General features: G+C 49.2%; 11 non-coding genes across 11 annotated transcripts; all 11 read right to left on the reverse strand.

The window, feature by feature from the left end:
• Positions 1-1,062: 1,062 nt before the first annotated feature.
• trnay-gua (transfer RNA tyrosine (anticodon GUA)) lies at positions 1,063-1,155 on the reverse strand. Its single transcript has 2 exons — positions 1,119-1,155; positions 1,063-1,098 (listed from the first exon to the last, which is right to left on the reverse strand). It is a non-coding gene; the product is annotated as a tRNA-Tyr (tRNA).
• A 2,236-nt stretch (positions 1,156-3,391) lies between these two features.
• On the reverse strand, positions 3,392-3,484 carry trnay-gua (transfer RNA tyrosine (anticodon GUA)). The gene is made up of 2 exons: positions 3,448-3,484; positions 3,392-3,427 (listed from the first exon to the last, which is right to left on the reverse strand). It is a non-coding gene; the product is annotated as a tRNA-Tyr (tRNA).
• Positions 3,485-4,815: 1,331 nt separating this feature from the next.
• trnay-gua (transfer RNA tyrosine (anticodon GUA)) lies at positions 4,816-4,907 on the reverse strand. The gene is given in 2 exon segments: positions 4,816-4,851; positions 4,871-4,907. It is a non-coding gene; the product is annotated as a tRNA-Tyr (tRNA).
• Positions 4,908-6,227: 1,320 nt separating this feature from the next.
• trnay-gua (transfer RNA tyrosine (anticodon GUA)) lies at positions 6,228-6,319 on the reverse strand. Its single transcript is given in 2 exon segments — positions 6,228-6,263; positions 6,283-6,319. It is a non-coding gene; the product is annotated as a tRNA-Tyr (tRNA).
• Positions 6,320-7,650: 1,331 nt separating this feature from the next.
• Positions 7,651-7,742, reverse strand: trnay-gua (transfer RNA tyrosine (anticodon GUA)). Its single transcript is given in 2 exon segments — positions 7,651-7,686; positions 7,706-7,742. It is a non-coding gene; the product is annotated as a tRNA-Tyr (tRNA).
• Positions 7,743-9,073: 1,331 nt separating this feature from the next.
• Positions 9,074-9,167, reverse strand: trnay-gua (transfer RNA tyrosine (anticodon GUA)). Its single transcript is given in 2 exon segments — positions 9,074-9,109; positions 9,129-9,167. It is a non-coding gene; the product is annotated as a tRNA-Tyr (tRNA).
• A 1,328-nt stretch (positions 9,168-10,495) lies between these two features.
• Positions 10,496-10,587, reverse strand: trnay-gua (transfer RNA tyrosine (anticodon GUA)). The gene is given in 2 exon segments: positions 10,496-10,531; positions 10,551-10,587. It is a non-coding gene; the product is annotated as a tRNA-Tyr (tRNA).
• A 1,331-nt stretch (positions 10,588-11,918) lies between these two features.
• Positions 11,919-12,010, reverse strand: trnay-gua (transfer RNA tyrosine (anticodon GUA)). Its single transcript is given in 2 exon segments — positions 11,919-11,954; positions 11,974-12,010. It is a non-coding gene; the product is annotated as a tRNA-Tyr (tRNA).
• Positions 12,011-13,326: 1,316 nt separating this feature from the next.
• Positions 13,327-13,418, reverse strand: trnay-gua (transfer RNA tyrosine (anticodon GUA)). The gene is given in 2 exon segments: positions 13,327-13,362; positions 13,382-13,418. It is a non-coding gene; the product is annotated as a tRNA-Tyr (tRNA).
• Positions 13,419-14,749: 1,331 nt separating this feature from the next.
• trnay-gua (transfer RNA tyrosine (anticodon GUA)) lies at positions 14,750-14,841 on the reverse strand. The gene is given in 2 exon segments: positions 14,750-14,785; positions 14,805-14,841. It is a non-coding gene; the product is annotated as a tRNA-Tyr (tRNA).
• A 1,316-nt stretch (positions 14,842-16,157) lies between these two features.
• On the reverse strand, positions 16,158-16,249 carry trnay-gua (transfer RNA tyrosine (anticodon GUA)). Its single transcript is given in 2 exon segments — positions 16,158-16,193; positions 16,213-16,249. It is a non-coding gene; the product is annotated as a tRNA-Tyr (tRNA).
• Between the last annotated feature and the right edge of the window lie 89 nt (positions 16,250-16,338).

Here is a 16,338-nt window from a genome sequence, read left to right on the forward strand (position 1 = left end):
TGCTGCAGCGCGGTGGGACTGTGAACCGCCAGCGACTCTTTACAGCCTGGAAAACGCGTGTGACTAACAATCACAAGAGTGTAGCTTTGACTTCTTATCAGGCTCGCAGATTTTTTGCAAGCTGCGCATTCTGAATTTAAAGACCTTGCAAGCTGCCCGACTTGGTCGTGCTGCCTGGCCGCTTGCATGGCAAGTGCCTTCTTCGCGCAGCAGGCAGCATATCAGTCTGCTCAATCGAAGGTCCTGAGTCAAATGCTCAGAAAAGCAATCAATGCTCGCAAGTCGTTCTTTTGGCTTCTCTCGCCTCATATATCCATCTTTGCAAAAATCAAGACGTCTTGCTTATGACATGGCAGAAAAAGGTTTGCTGTGCTTTGACCCATCTGGCATGAACTCAGTGACACGTGAGACCACATTTCTTTCTGGAGAATTGCCCTGAGCCAAAAGCAGAGTGGAGAATGCGGGCATCGATCCCGCTACCTCTCACATGCGAAGCAAGTGCTCTACCATTTGAGCTAATTCCCCAGTAGCTTCTTGCAGTTGACCCTCGTTTGCTTCTCAGTCGCCTTTTCGCACTCGTCTCCAAGCTGCTCCACGACCATCAGAGAAAACCTATTTGAGGATTGGCCCACTCCTTCAATGCATTGTATCCAATCGACATTGCGGAGCAGCAGCGAGCGAGCAACAGCAGGACGGGAAGCCACAGTAACGAAGAAAGAAGCCGAGAAGAGCACGAGACCACGGAAGGGAAGCGAGGTGACCGGCAAGTAGCGGCCGCCCTGTGTGTGAGGGAGCAGACGACAGCGCTGTCTGACTGATAGCCAACTTGTTTTGCCTGAAAGGGAGTGCTGAGTGCTTTGAAGTGTTGCTGCTCAATGGCACTCTCTGCTGGTGAGCAGACACAAATGCTCAAGCATAACAGCTGTGTGAAGGTGGACGCAGAGTGCATTAAGGTTTGAGACGAGAAAAGTGGTGTCCTGCGTCTTCAGGGCAACATGATGCACCACAAAGTGAAGAGAGCTGGTTTGAGTGAATTGCTGTTTAATGCAAAAGAACACCAGCTCCTTCGAGCCGGAATTGAACCAGCAACCTAAGGATAATCTTGCTGCATATTGCTATTACAGTCCTCTGCTCTACCAACTGAGCTATCAAAGGAAAGCTGCAAAGATGCTTCTGTGTGATGATTGTTTTCCCAGCGCATGTTGACGCATCTGGCCTCATGGAGTGGCCTGTGCGTCTTCAGTACCAGCCCATGCTGCAGCGCTGTGAGACTGTGAACCGCCAGCTACTCTTTACAGCCTGGAAAACGCGTGTGACTAACAATCACAAGAGTGTAGCTTTGACTTCTTATCAGGCTCGCACATTTTTTGCAAGCTGTGCATTATGAATTTAAAGACCTTGCAAGCTGCCCTACTTGGTCGTGCTGCCTGGCGGCTTGCATGGCAAGTGCCTTCTTCGTGCAGCAGGCAGCGTATCAGTCTGCTCAATCGAAGGTCCTGAGTTAAATGCTCAGAAAAGGAATCAGTGCTAAAAAGTCGTTCTTTTAGCTTCTTTCACTTCATATATCCACCTTTGCAAAAATCAAGAAGTCTTGCTTATGACATGGCAGAAAAAAGTTTGCTGTGCTTTGACCCATCTGGCGTGAACTCAGTGACACGTGAGACCACGTTTCTTTCTGGAGAATTGCCCTGAGCCAAAAGCAGAGTGGAGAATGCGGGCATCGATCCCGCTACCTCTCACATGCTAAGCGAGCGCTCTACCATTTGAGCTAATTCCCCAGCAGCTTCTTGCAGGTTGCCCTCGTTTGCTTCTCAGTCGCCTTTTCCCACTCGTCTCCAAGCTGCTCCACGACCATCAGAGAAAACCTATTTGAGGACTAGCCCACTCCTTGTATCCAATCGACATTGCGGAGCAGCAGCGAGCGAGCAACAGCAGGACGCGAAGCCACAGTAACGAAGAAAGAAGCCGAGAAGAGCACGAGACCGCGAAAGGGAAGCGAGGTGACCGGCAAGTAGCGGCCGCCCTGTGTGTGAGGGAGCAGGCGAGAGCGCTGTCTGACTGATAGCCAACTTGTTTTGCCTGAAAGGGAGTGCTGAGTGCTTTGAAGTGTTGCTGCCCACGTCTGCGTGTTGCAGACTGGCGCAATCCAAGATCCAGGATTACGTGCTGAGGGACGCACTTAAAATTGGTACAGTCGCCGCAAAGGCACGGTGGGGAAGGGCCACAGTTTAAAGGCCTTCTGCCACGGTAAACCCGGGGGCAGGAATCAGTACACAACTCCCCTCGGGCTGTACTTGCAACTTCTTTTTCGTGTACATGGAGCACCATGATCTGCAAACACCTATGTAGTGCCATGTACAATGTAAGGTCTGTTTCGTAATGCACGTTGAAAAGAAAAAAATGTAAACGTACCGTCACCCATTCCGTGTACTGTATAGTGACACATGTAATGTAATTTTGTTGAATGTACTACAAGGTATCCCGTATTGTACTTGATCTGAAAAGCAAGGAAATGTATAGAACGGAACTGCCGTCAGCACCCAAATGTAATGTATGGGATTGCTGACCGCAGCTAAACATACTGAACTGCTTTTGAATGTACTGTACAAATTCTTTTGGCTTCTCTCACCTCATATATCCATCTTTGCAAAAATCAAGAAGTCTTGCTTATGACATGGCAGAAAATGGTTTGCTGGGCTTTGGCCCATCTGCCGTGAACTCAGTGAGTGACACGTGAGATCACGTTTCTTTCTGGAGAATTGCCCTGAGCCAAAAGCAGAGTGGAGAATGCGGGCATCGATCCCGCTACTTCTCACATGCGAAGCAAGCGCTCTACCATTTGAGCTAATTCCCCAGTAGCTTCTTGCAGTTGACCCTCGTTTGCTTCTCAGTCGCCTTTTCGCACTCGTCTGCAAGCTGCTCCACGACCATCAGAGAAAACCTATTTGAGGATTGGCCCACTCCTTCAATGCATTGTATCCAATCGACATTGCGGAGCAGCATCGAGCGAGCAACAGCAGGACGGGAAGCCACAGTAACGAAGAAAGAAGCCGAGAAGAGCACGAGACCACGGAAGGGAAGCGAGGTGACCGGCAAGTAGCGGCCGCCCTGTGTGTGAGGGAGCAGGCGAGAGCGCTGTCTGACTGATAGCCAACTTGTTTGGCCTGAAAGGGAGTGCTGAGTGCTTTGAAGTGTTGCTGCTCAATGGCACTCTCTGCTGGTGAGCAGACACAAATGCTCAAGCATAACAGCTGTGTGAAGGTGGACGCAGAGTGCATTAAGGTTTGAGACGAGAAAAGTGGTGTCCTGCGTCTTCAGGGCAACATGATGCACCATAAAGTGAAGAGAGCTGGTTTGAGTGAATTGCTGCTTAATCCAAAAGAACACCAGCTCCTTCGAGCCGGAATTGAACCAGCAACCTAAGGATAATCTTGCTGCATATTGCTACTACAGTCCTCTGCTCTACCAACTGAGCTATCAAAGGAAAGCTGCAAAGATGCTTCTGTGTGATGATTGTTTTCCCAGCGCATGTTGACGCATCTGGCCTCATGGAGTGGCCTGTGCGTCTTCAGTACCAGCCCATGCTGCAGCGCTGTGAGACTGTGAACCGCCAGCTACTCTTTACAGCCTGGAAAACGCGTGTCGCTAACAATCACAAGAGTGTAGCTTTGACTTCTTATCAGGCTCGCACATTTTTTGCAAGCTGTGCATTATGAATTTAAAGACCTTGCAAGCTGCCCTACTTGGTCGTGCTGCCTGGCGGCTTGCATGGCAAGTGCCTTCTTCGTGCAGCAGGCAGAGTATCAGTCTGCTCAATCGAAGGTCCTGAGTTAAATGCTCAGAAAAGGAATCAGTGCTAAAAAGTCGTTCTTTTAGCTTCTTTCACTTCATATATCCACCTTTGCAAAAATCAAGAAGTCTTGCTTATGACATGGCAGAAAAAAGTTTGCTGTGCTTTGACCCATCTGGCGTGAACTCAGTGACACGTGAGACCACATTTCTTTCTGGAGAATTGCTCTGAGCCAAAAGCAGAGTGGAGAATGCAGGCATCGATCCCCCTACCTCTCATATGCTAAGCGAGCGCTCAACCATTTGAGCTAATTCCCCAGTAGCTTCTTGCAGGTTGCCCTCATTTGCTTCTCAGTCGCCTTTTCGCACTCGTCTCCAAGCTGCTCCACGACCATCAGAGAACTGGCCCACTCCTTGTATCCAATCGACATTGCGGAGCAGCAGCGAGCGAGCAACAGCAGGACGCGAAGCCACAGTAACGAAGAAAGAAGCCGAGAAGAGCACGAGACCGTGGAAGGGAAGCAAGGTGACCGGAAAGTAGCGGCCGCCCTGTGTGTGAGGGAGCAGGCGACAGCGCTGTCTGACTGATGGCCAACTTGTTTTGCCTGAAAGGGAGTGCTGAGTGCTTTGAAGTGTTGCTGCTCTGCAGTTTGTTGAATGCACTACAATGTATCCCATATTGTACCGAATTGTACTTGAACTGAAAAGCAAGGAAATGTATCGAACGGAACTGCCGTCAGCACCCAAATGTAGTGTATGGGATTGCTGACCGCAGCTAAATGTACTGAACTGCTTTTGAATGGACTGTACAAATTTTTATATGCAAATTTTGAAATTTAAAAAAACTCTGTGCTGGTGAGCAGACACAAATGCTCAAGCATAACAGCTGTGTGAAGGTGGATGCAGAGTGCATTCAGGTTTGAGACGAGAAAAGTGGTGTCCTGCTCCTTCGTGGCAACATGATGCACCATAAAGTGATGAGAACTGGTTTGAGCGAATTGCTGCTTAATCCAAAAGTACACTAGCTCCTTCGAGCCGGAATTGAACCAGCGACCTAAGGATGACTTTGCTGAGTATTCCACTACAGTCCTCCGCTCTACCAACTGAGCTATCGAAGGGAAGCGCCAAAGATTTTCCTGTGCGATGATTGTTTTCCGTGAGCATGTTGACGCATCTGGACTCGTGGCGTGGCCTGTGCGTCTTCAGTACCAGCCCATGCTGCAGCGCGGTGGGACTGTGAACCGCCAGCGACTCTTTACAGCCTGGAAAACGCGTGTGACTAACAATCACAAGAGTGTAGCTTTGACTTCTTATCAGGCTCGCAGATTTTTTGCAAGCTGCGCATTCTGAATTTAAAGACCTTGCAAGCTGCCCGACTTGGTCGTGCTGCCTGGCCGCTTGCATGGCAAGTGCCTTCTTCGCGCAGCAGGCAGCATATCAGTCTGCTCAATCGAAGGTCCTGAGTCAAATGCTCAGAAAAGCAATCAATGCTCGCAAGTCGTTCTTTTGGCTTCTCTCGCCTCATATATCCATCTTTGCAAAAATCAAGACGTCTTGCTTATGACATGGCAGAAAAAGGTTTGCTGTGCTTTGACCCATCTGGCGTGAACTCAGTGACACGTGAGACCACATTTCTTTCTGGAGAATTGCTCTGAGCCAAAAGCAGAGTGGAGAATGCAGGCATCGATGCCGCTACCTCTCACATGCTAAGCGAGCGCTCTACCATTTGAGCTAATTCCCCAGTAGCTTCTTGCAGGTTGCCCTCATTTGCTTCACAGTCGCCTTTTTGCACTCGTCTCCAAGCTGCTCCACGACCATCAGAGAACTGGCCCACTCCTTGTATCCAATCGACATTGCGGAGCAGCAGCGAGCGAGCAACAGCAGGACGCGAAGCCACAGTAACGAAGAAAGAAGCCGAGAAGAGCACGAGACCGTGGAAGGGAAGCGAGGTGACCGGAAAGTAGCGGCCGCCCTGTGTGTGAGGGAGCAGGCGACAGCGCTGTCTGACTGATAGCCAACTTGTTTTGCCTGAAAGGGAGTGCTGAGTGCTTTGAAGTGTTGCTGCTCTGCAGTACTACAATGTATCCCATATTGTACCGAATTGTACTTGAACTGAAAAGCAAGGAAATGTATCGAACGGAACTGCCGTCAGCACCCAAATGTAGTGTATGGGATTGCTGACCGCAGCTAAATGTACTGAACTGCTTTTGAATGGACTGTACAAATTTTTATATGCAAATTTTGAAATTTAAAAAAACTCTGTGCTGGTGAGCAGACACAAATGCTCAAGCATAACAGCTGTGTGAAGGTGGATGCAGAGTGCATTCAGGTTTGAGACGAGAAAAGTGGTGTCCTGCTCCTTCGTGGCAACATGATGCACCATAAAGTGATGAGAACTGGTTTGAGCGAATTGCTGCTTCATCCAAAAGTACACTAGCTCCTTCGAGCCGGAATTGAACCAGCGACCGAAGGATGACTTTGCTGAGTATTCCACTACAGTCCTCCGCTCTACCAACTGAGCTATCGAAGGGAAGCGCCAAATATTTTTCTGTGCGATGATTGTTTTCCGTGAGCATGTTGACGCATCTGGACTCATGGCGTGGCCTGTGCGTCTTCAGTACCAGCCCATGCTGCAGCGCGGTGGGACTGTCAACCGGCAGCTACTCTTTACAGCCTGGAAAACGCGTGTGACTAACAATCACAAGAGTGTAGCTTTGACTTCTTATCAGGCTCGCAGATTTTTTGCAAGCTGCGCATTCTGAATTTAAAGACCTTGCAAGCTGCCCGACTTGGTCGTGCTGCCTGGCCGCTTGCATGGCAAATGCCTTCTTCGCGCAGCAGGCAGCATATCAGTCTGCTCAATCGAAGGTCCTGAGTCAAATGCTCAGAAAAGCAATCAATGCTCGCAAGTCGTTCTTTTGGCTTCTCTCGCCTCATATATCCATCTTTGCAAAAATCAAGACGTCTTGCTTATGACATGGCAGAAAAAGGTTTGCTGTGCTTTGACCCATCTGGTGTGAACTCAGTGACACGTGAGACCACATTTCTTTCTGGAGAATTGCTCTGAGCCAAAAGCAGAGTAGCGAATGCAGGCATCGATCCCCCTACCTCTCATATGCTAAGCGAGCGCTCTACCATTTGAGCTAATTCCCCAGTAGCTTCTTGCAGGTTTCCCTCATTTGCTTCTCAGTCGCCTTTTCGCACTCGTCTCCAAGCTGCTCCACGACCATCAGAGAACTGGCCCACTCCTTGTATCCAATCGACATTGCGGAGCAGCAGCGAGCGAGCAACAGCAGGACGCGAAGCCACAGTAACGAAGAAAGAAGCCGAGAAGAGCACGAGACCGTGGAAGGGAAGCGACGTGACCGGAAAGTAGCGGCCGCCCTGTGTGTGAGGAAGCAGGCGACAGCGCTGTCTGACTGATGGCCAACTTGTTTTGCCTGAAAGGGAGTGCTGAGTGCTTTGAAGTGTTGCTGCTCTGTAGTTTGTTGAATGCACTACAATGTATCCCATATTGTACCGAATTGTACTTGAACTGAAAAGCAAGGAAATGTATCGAATGGAACTGCCGTCAGCACCCAAATGTAGTGTATGGGATTGCTGACCGCAGCTAAATGTACTGAACTGCTTTTGAATGGACTGTACAAATTTTTATATGCAAATTTTGAAATTTAAAAAAACTCTGTGCTGGTGAGCAGACACAAATGCTCAAGCATAACAGCTGTGTGAAGGTGGATGCAGAGTGCATTCAGGTTTGAGACGAGAAAAGTGGTGTCCTGCTCCTTCGTGGCAACATGATGCACCATAAAGTGATGAGAACTGGTTTGAGCGAATTGCTGCTTAATCCAAAAGTACACTAGCTTCTTCGAGCCGGAATTGAACCAGCGACCTAAGGATGACTTTGCTGAGTATTCCACTACAGTCCTCCGCTCTACCAACTGAGCTATCGAAGGGAAGCGCCAAATATTTTTCTGTGCGATGATTGTTTTCCGTGAGCATGTTGACGCATCTGGACTCGTGGCGTGGCCTGTGCGTCTTCAGTACCAGCCCATGCTGCAGCGCGGTGGGACTGTCAACCGCCAGCGACTCTTTACAGCCTGGAAAACGCGTGTGACTAACAATCACAAGAGTGTAGCTTTGACTTCTTATCAGGCTCGCAGATTTTTTGCAAGCTGCGCATTCTGAATTTAAAGACCTTGCAAGCTGCCCGACTTGGTCGTGCTGCCTGGCCGCTTGCATGGCAAGTGCCTTCTTCGCGCAGCAGGCAGCATATCAGTCTGCTCAATCGAAGGTCCTGAGTCAAATGCTCAGAAAAGCAATCAATGCTCGCAAGTCGTTCTTTTGGCTTCTCTCGCCTCATATATCCATCTTTGCAAAAATCAAGACGTCTTGCTTATGACATGGCAGAAAAAGGTTTGCTGTGCTTTGACCCATCTGGTGTGAACTCAGTGACACGTGAGACCACATTTCTTTCTGGAGAATTGCTCTGAGCCAAAAGCAGAGTGGAGAATGCAGGCATCGATCCCCCTACCTCTCATATGCTAAGCGAGCACTCTACCATTTGAGCTAATTCCCCAGTAGCTGCTTGCAGGTTTCCCTCATTTGCTTCTCAGTCGCCTTTTCGCACTCGTCTCCAAGCTGCTCCACGACCATCAGAGAACTGGCCCACTCCTTGTATCCAATCGACATTGCGGAGCAGCAGCGAGCGAGCAACAGCAGGACGCGAAGCCACAGTAACGAAGAAAGAAGCCGAGAAGAGCACGAGACCGTGGAAGGGAAGCGAGGTGACCGGAAAGTAGCGGCCGCCCTGTGTGTGAGGAAGCAGGCGAGAGCGCTGTCTGACTGATGGCCAACTTGTTTTGCCTGAAAGGGAGTGCTGAGTGCTTTGAAGTGTTGCTGCTCTGCAGTTTGTTGAATGCACTACAATGTATCCCATATTGTACCGAATTGTACTTGAACTGAAAAGCAAGGAAATGTATCGAACGGAACTTTCGTCAGCACCCAAATGTATTGTATGGGATTGCTGACCGCAGCTAAATGTACTGAACTGCTTTTGAATGGACTGTACAAATTTTTATATGCAAATTTTGAAATTTAAAAAAACTCTGTGCTGGTGAGCAGACACAAATGCTCAAGCATAACAGCTGTGTGAAGGTGGATGCAGAGTGCATTCAGGTTTGAGTTGAGAAAAGTGGTGTCCTGCTCCTTCGTGGCAACATGATGCACCGTAAAGTGATGAGAACTGGTTTGAGCGAATTGCTGCTTAATCCAAAAGTACACTAGCTTCGTCGAGCCGGAATTGAACCAGCGACCTAAGGATGACTTTGCTGAGTATTCCACTACAGTCCTCCGCTCTACCAACTGAGCTATCGAAGGGAAGCGCCAAATATTTTTCTGTGCGATGATTGTTTTCCGTGAGCATGTTGACGCATCTGGAATCGTGGCGTGGCCTGTGCGTCTTCAGTACCAGCCCATGCTGCAGCGCGGTGGGACTGTCAACCGCCAGCTACTCTTTACAGCCTGGAAAACGCGTGTGACTAACAATCACAAGAGTGTAGCTTTGACTTCTTATCAGGCTCGCAGATTTTTTGCAAGCTGCGCATTCTGAATTTAAAGACCTTGCAAGCTGCCCGACTTGGTCGTGCTGCCTGGCCGCTTGCATGGCAAGTGCCTTCTTCGCGCAGCAGGCAGCATATCAGTCTGCTCAATCGAAGGTCCTGAGTCAAATGCTCAGAAAAGCAATCAATGCTCGCAAGTCGTTCTTTTGGCTTCTCTCGCCTCATATATCCATCTTTGCAAAAATCAAGACGTCTTGCTTATGACATGGCAGAAAAAGGTTTGCTGTGCTTTGACCCATCTGGCGTGAACTCAGTGACACATGAGACCACATTTCTTTCTGGAGAATTGCTCTGAGCCAAAAGCAGAGTGGAGAATGCAGGCATCGATCCCCCTACCTCTCACATGCTAAGCGAGCGCTCTACCATTTGAGCTAATTCCCCAGTAGCCTCTTGCAGGTTGCCCTCATTTGCTTCTCAGTCGCCTTTTCGCACTCGTCTCCAAGCTGCTCCACGACCATCAGAGAACTGGCCCACTCCTTGTATCCAATCGACATTGCGGAGCAGCAGCGAGCGAGCAACACAGGACGCGAAGCCACAGTAACGAAGAAAGAAGCCGAGAAGAGCACGAGACCGCGGACGGGAAGCGAGGTGACCGGAAAGTAGCGGCCGCCCTGTGTGTGAGGGAGCAGGCGACAGCGCTGGCTGACTGATAGCCAACTTGTTTTGCCTGAAAGGGAGTGCTGAGTGCTTTGAAGTGTTGCTGCTCTGCAGTTTGTTGAATGCACTACAATGTATCCCATATTGTACCGAATTGTACTTGAACTGAAAAGCAAGGAAATGTATCGAACGGAACTGCCGTCAGCACCCAAATGTAGTGTATGGGATTGCTGACCGCAGCTAAATGTACTGAACTGCTTTTGAATGGACTGTACAAATTTTTATATGCAAATTTTGAAATTTAAAAAAACTCTGTGCTGGTGAGCAGACACAAATGCTCAAGCATAACAGCTGTGTGAAGGTGGATGCAGAGTGCATTCAGGTTTGAGACGAGAAAAGTGGTGTCCTGCTCCTTCGTGGCAACATGATGCACCATAACGTGATGAGAACTGGTTTGAGCGAATTGCTGCTTAATCCAAAAGTACACTCGCTCCTTCGAGCCGGAATTGAACCAGCGACCTAAGGATGACTTTGCTGAGTATTCCACTACAGTCCTCCGCTCTACCAACTGAGCTATCGAAGGGAAGCGCCAAATATTTTTCTGTGCGATGATTGTTTTCCGTGAGCATGTTGACGCATCTGGACTCGTGGCGTGGCCTGTGCGTCTTCAGTACCAGCCCATGCTGCAGCGCGGTGGGACTGTCAACCGCCAGCTACTCTTTACAGCCTGGAAAACGCGTGTGACTAACAATCACAAGAGTGTAGCTTTGACTTCTTATCAGGCTCGCAGATTTTTTGCAAGCTGCGCATTCTGAATTTAAAGACCTTGCAAGCTGCCCGACTTGGTCGTGCTGCCTGGCCGCTTGCATGGCAAGTGCCTTCTTCGCGCAGCAGGCAGCATATCAGTCTGCTCAATCGAAGGTCCTGAGTCAAATGCTCAGAAAAGCAATCAATGCTCGCAAGTCGTTCTTTTGGCTTCTCTCGCCTCATATATCCATCTTTGCAAAAATCAAGACGTCTTGCTTATGACATGGCAGAAAAAGGTTTGCTGTGCTTTGACCCATCTGGCGTGAACTCAGTGACACGTGAGACCACATTTCTTTCTGGAGAATTGCTCTGAGCCAAAAGCAGAGTGGAGAATGCAGGCATCGATCCCGCTACCTCTCACATGCTAAGCGAGCGCTCTACCATTTGAGCTAATTCCCCAGTAGCTTCTTGCAGGTTGCCCTCAATTGCTTCTCAGTCGTCTTTTCGCACTCGTCTCCAAGCTGCTCCACGACCATCAGAGAACTGGCCCACTCCTTGTATCCAATCGACATTGCGGAGCAGCAGCGAGCGAGCAACAGCAGGACGCGAAGCCACAGTAACGAAGAAAGAAGCCGAGAAGAGCACGAGACCGTGGAAGGGAAGCGAGGTGACCGGAAAGTAGCGGCCGCCCTGTGTGTGAGGGAGCAGGCGACAGCGCTGTCTGACTGATAGCCAACTTGTTTTGCCTGAAAGGGAGTGCTGAGTGCTTTGAAGTGTTGCTGCTCTGCAGTTTGTTGAATGCACTACAATGTATCCCATATTGTACCGAATTGTACTTGAACTGAAAAGCAAGGAAATGTATCGAACGGAACTGCCGTCAGCACCCAAATGTAGTGTATGGGATTGCTGACCGCAGCTAAATGTACTGAACTGCTTTTGAATGGACTGTACAAATTTTTATATGCAAATTTTGAAATTTAAAAAAACTCTGTGCTGGTGAGCAGACACAAATGCTCAAGCATAACAGCTGTGTGAAGGTGGATGCAGAGTGCATTCAGGTTTGAGACGAGAAAAGTGGTGTCCTGCTCCTTCGTGGCAACATGATGCACCATAAAGTGATGAGAACTGGTTTGAGCGAATTGCTGCTTAATCCAAAAGTACACTAGCTCCTTCGAGCCGGAATTGAACCAGCGACCTAAGGATGACTTTGCTGAGTATTCCACTACAGTCCTCCGCTCTACCAACTGAGCTATCGAAGGGAAGCGCCAAATATTTTTCTGTGCGATGATTGTTTTCCGTGAGCATGTTGACGCATCTGGACTCGTGGCGTGGCCTGTGCGTCTTCAGTACCAGCCCATGCTGCAGCGCGGTGGGACTGTCAACCACCAGCTACTCTTTACAGCCTGGAAAACGCGTGTGACTAACAATCACAAGAGTGTAGCTTTGACTTCTTATCAGGCTCGCAGATTTTTTGCAAGCTGCGCATTCTGAATTTAAAGACCTTGCAAGCTGCCCGACTTGGTCGTGCTGCCTGGCCGCTTGCATGGCAAGTGCCTTCTTCGCGCAGCAGGCAGCATATCAGTCTGCTCAATCGAAGGTCCTGAGTCAAATGCTCAGAAAAGCAATCAATGCTCGCAAGTCGTTCTTTTGGCTTCTCTCGCCTCATATATCCATCTTTGCAAAAATCAAGACGTCTTGCTTATGACATGGCAGAAAAAGGTTTGCTGTGCTTTGACCCAGTGACACGTGAGACCACATTTCTTTCTGGAGAATTGCTCTGAGCCAAAAGCAGAGTGGAGAATGCAGGCATCGATCCCGCTACCTCTCACATGCTAAGCGAGCGCTCTACCATTTGAGCTAATTCCCCAGTAGCTTCTTGCAGGTTTCCCTCATTTGCTTCTCAGTCGCCTTTTCGCACTCGTCTCCAAGCTGCTCCACGACCATCAGAGAACTGGCCCACTCCTTGTATCCAATCGACATTGCGGAGCAGCAGCGAGCGAGCAACAGCAGGACGCGAAGCCACAGTAACGAAGAAAGAAGCCGAGAAGAGCACGAGACCGTGGAAGGGAAGCGAGGTGACCGGAAAGTAGCGGCCGCCCTGTGTGTGAGGGAGCAGGCGACAGCGCTGTCTGACTGATGGCCAACTTGTTTTGCCTGAAAGGGAGTGCTGAGTGCTTTGACGTGTTGCTGCTCTGCAGTTTGTTGAATGCACTACAATGTATCCCATATTGTACCGAATTGTACTTGAACTGAAAAGCAAGGAAATGTATCGAACGGAACTGCCGTCAGCACCCAAATGTAGTGTATGGGATTGCTGACCGCAGCTAAATGTACTGAACTGCTTTTGAATGGACTGTACAAATTTTTATATGCAAATTTTGAAATTTAAAAAAACTCTGTGCTGGTGAGCAGACACAAATGCTCAAGCATAACAGCTGTGTGAAGGTGGATGCAGAGTGCATTCAGGTTTGAGACGAGAAAAGTGGTGTCCTGCTCCTTCGTGGCAACATGATGCACCATAAAGTGATGAGAACTGGTTTGAGCGAATTGCTGCTTAATCCAAAAGTACACTAGCTCCTTCGAGCCGGAATTGAACCAGCGACCTAAGGATGACTTTGCTGAGTATTCCACTACAGTCCTCCGCTCTACCAACTGAGCTATCGAAGGGAAGCGCCAAATATTTTTCTGTGCGATGATTGTTTTCCGTGAGCATGTTGACGCATCTGGAATCCTGGCGTGGCCTGTGCGTCTTCAGTACCAGCCCATGCTGCAGCGCGGTGGGACTGTCAACCGCCAGCTACTCTTTACAGCCTGGAAAACGCGTGTGACTAACAATCACAAGAGTGTAGCTTTGACTTCTTATCAGGCTCGCAGATTTTTTGCAAGCTGCGCATTCTGAATTTAAAGACCTTGCAAGCTGCCCGACTTGGTCGTGCTGCCTGGCCGCTTGCATGGCAAGTGCCTTCTTCGCGCAGCAGGCAGCATATCAGTCTGCTCAATCGAAGGTCCTGAGTCAAATGCTCAGAAAAGCAATCAATGCTCGCAAGTCGTTCTTTTGGCTTCTCTCGCCTCATATATCCATCTTTGCAAAAATCAAGACGTCTTGCTTATGACATGGCAGAAAAAGGTTTGCTGTGCTTTGACCCATCTGGCGTGAACTCAGTGACACGTGAGACCACATTTCTTTCTGGAGAATTGCTCTGAGCCAAAAGCAGAGTGGAGAATGCAGGTATCGATCCCCCTACCTCTCATATGCTAAGCGAGCGCTCTACCATTTGAGCTAATTCCCCAGTAGCTTCTTGCAGGTTTCCCTCATTTGCTTCTCAGTCGCCTTTTCGCACTCGTCTCCAAGCTGCTCCACGACCATCAGAGAACTGGCCCACTCCTTGTATCCAATCGACATTGCGGAGCAGCAGCAAGCGAGCAACAGCAGGACGCGAAGCCACAGTAACGAAGAAAGAAGCCGAGAAGAGCACGAGGCCGTGGAAGGGAAGCGAGGTGACCGGAAAGTAGCGGCCGCCCTGTGTGTGAGGGAGCAGGCGACAGCGCTGTCTGACTGATGGCCAACTTGTTTTGCCTGAAAGGGAGTGCTGAGTGCTTTGAAGTGTTGCTGCTCTGCAGTTTGTTGAATGCACTACAATGTATCCCATATTGTACCGAATTGTACTTGAACTGAAAAGCAAGGAAATGTATCGAACGGAACTGCCGTCAGCACCCAAATGTAGTGTATGGGATTGCTGACCGCAGCTAAATGAACTGAACTGCTTTTGAATGGACTGTACAAATTTTTATATGCAAATTTTGAAATTTAAAAAAACTCTGTGCTGGTGAGCAGACACAAATGCTCAAGCATAACAGCTGTGTGAAGGTGGATGCAGAGTGCATTCAGGTTTGAGACGAGAAAAGTGGTGTCCTGCTCCTTCGTGGCAACATGATGCACCATAAAGTGATGAGAACTGGTTTGAGCGAATTGCTGCTTAATCCAAAAGTACACTAGCTCCTTCGAGCCGGAATTGAACCAGCGACCTAAGGATGACTTTGCTGAGTATTCCACTACAGTCCTCCGCTCTACCAACTGAGCTATCGAAGAGAAGCGCCAAAGATTTTCCTGTGCGATGATTGTTTTCCGTGAGCATGTTGACGCATCTGGACTCGTGGCGTGGCCTGTGCGTCTTCAGTACCAGCCCATGCTGCAGCGCGGTGGGACTGTGAACCGCCAGCGACTCTTTACAGCCTGGAAAACGCGTGTGACTAACAATCACAAGAGTGTAGCTTTGACTTCTTATCAGGCTCGCAGATTTTTTGCAAGCTGCGCATTCTGAATTTAAAGACCTTGCAAGCTGCCCGACTTGGTCGTGCTGCCTGGCCGCTTGCATGGCAAGTGCCTTCTTCGCGCAGCAGGCAGCATATCAGTCTGCTCAATCGAAGGTCCTGAGTCAAATGCTCAGAAAAGCAATCAATGCTCGCAAGTCGTTCTTTTGGCTTCTCTCGCCTCATATATCCATCTTTGCAAAAATCAAGACGTCTTGCTTATGACATGGCAGAAAAAGGTTTGCTGTGCTTTGACCCAGTGACACGTGAGACCACATTTCTTTCTGGAGAATTGCTCTGAGCCAAAAGCAGAGTGGAGAATGCAGGCATCGATCCCGCTACCTCTCACATGCTAAGCTAGCGCTCTACCATTTGAGCTAATTCCCCAGTAGCTTCTTGCAGGTTGCCCTCATTTGCTTCACAGTCGCCTTTTCGCACTCGTCTCCAAGCTGCTCCACGACCATCAGAGAACTGGCCCACTCCTTGTATCCAATCGACATTGCGGAGCAGCAGCGAGCGAGCAACAGCAGGACGCGAAGCCACAGTAACGAAGAAAGAAGCCGAGAAGAGCACGAGACCGTGGAAGGGAAGCGAGGTGACCGGAAAGTAGCGGCCGCCCTGTGTGTGAGGGAGCAGGCGACAGCGCTGTCTGACTGATGGCCAACTTGTTTTGCCTGAAAGGGTGTGCTGAGTGCTTTGAAGTGTTGCTGCTCTGCAGTTTGTTGAACGTACTACAATGTATCCCATATTGTACCGAATTGTACTTGAACTGAAAAGCAAGGAAATGTATCGAACGGAACTGCCGTCAGCACCCAAATGTAGTGTATGGGATTGCTGACCGCAGCTAAATGTACTGAACTGCTTTTGAATGGACTGTACAAATTTTTATATGCAAATTTTGAAATTTAAAAAAACTCTGTGCTGGTGAGCAGACACAAATGCTCAAGCATAACAGCTGTGTGAAGGTGGATGCAGAGTGCATTCAGGTTTGAGACGAGAAAAGTGGTGTCCTGCTCCTTCGTGGCAACATGATGCACCATAAAGTGATGAGAACTGGTTTGAGCGAATTGCTGCTTAATCCAAAAGTACACTAGCTCCTTCGAGCCGGAATTGAACCAGCGACCTAAGGATGACTTTGCTGAGTATTCCACTACAGTCCTCCGCTCTACCAACTGAGCTATCGAAGGGAAGCGCCAAAGATTTTTCTGTGCGATGATTGTTTTCCGTGAGCATGTTGACGCATCTGGACTCGTGGCGTGGCCTGTGCGTCTTCAGT

Source organism: Pristiophorus japonicus, unplaced genomic scaffold (genome assembly GCF_044704955.1).
Source record: "Pristiophorus japonicus isolate sPriJap1 unplaced genomic scaffold, sPriJap1.hap1 HAP1_SCAFFOLD_207, whole genome shotgun sequence".
Classification (NCBI taxonomy): domain Eukaryota; kingdom Metazoa; phylum Chordata; class Chondrichthyes; family Pristiophoridae; genus Pristiophorus; species Pristiophorus japonicus.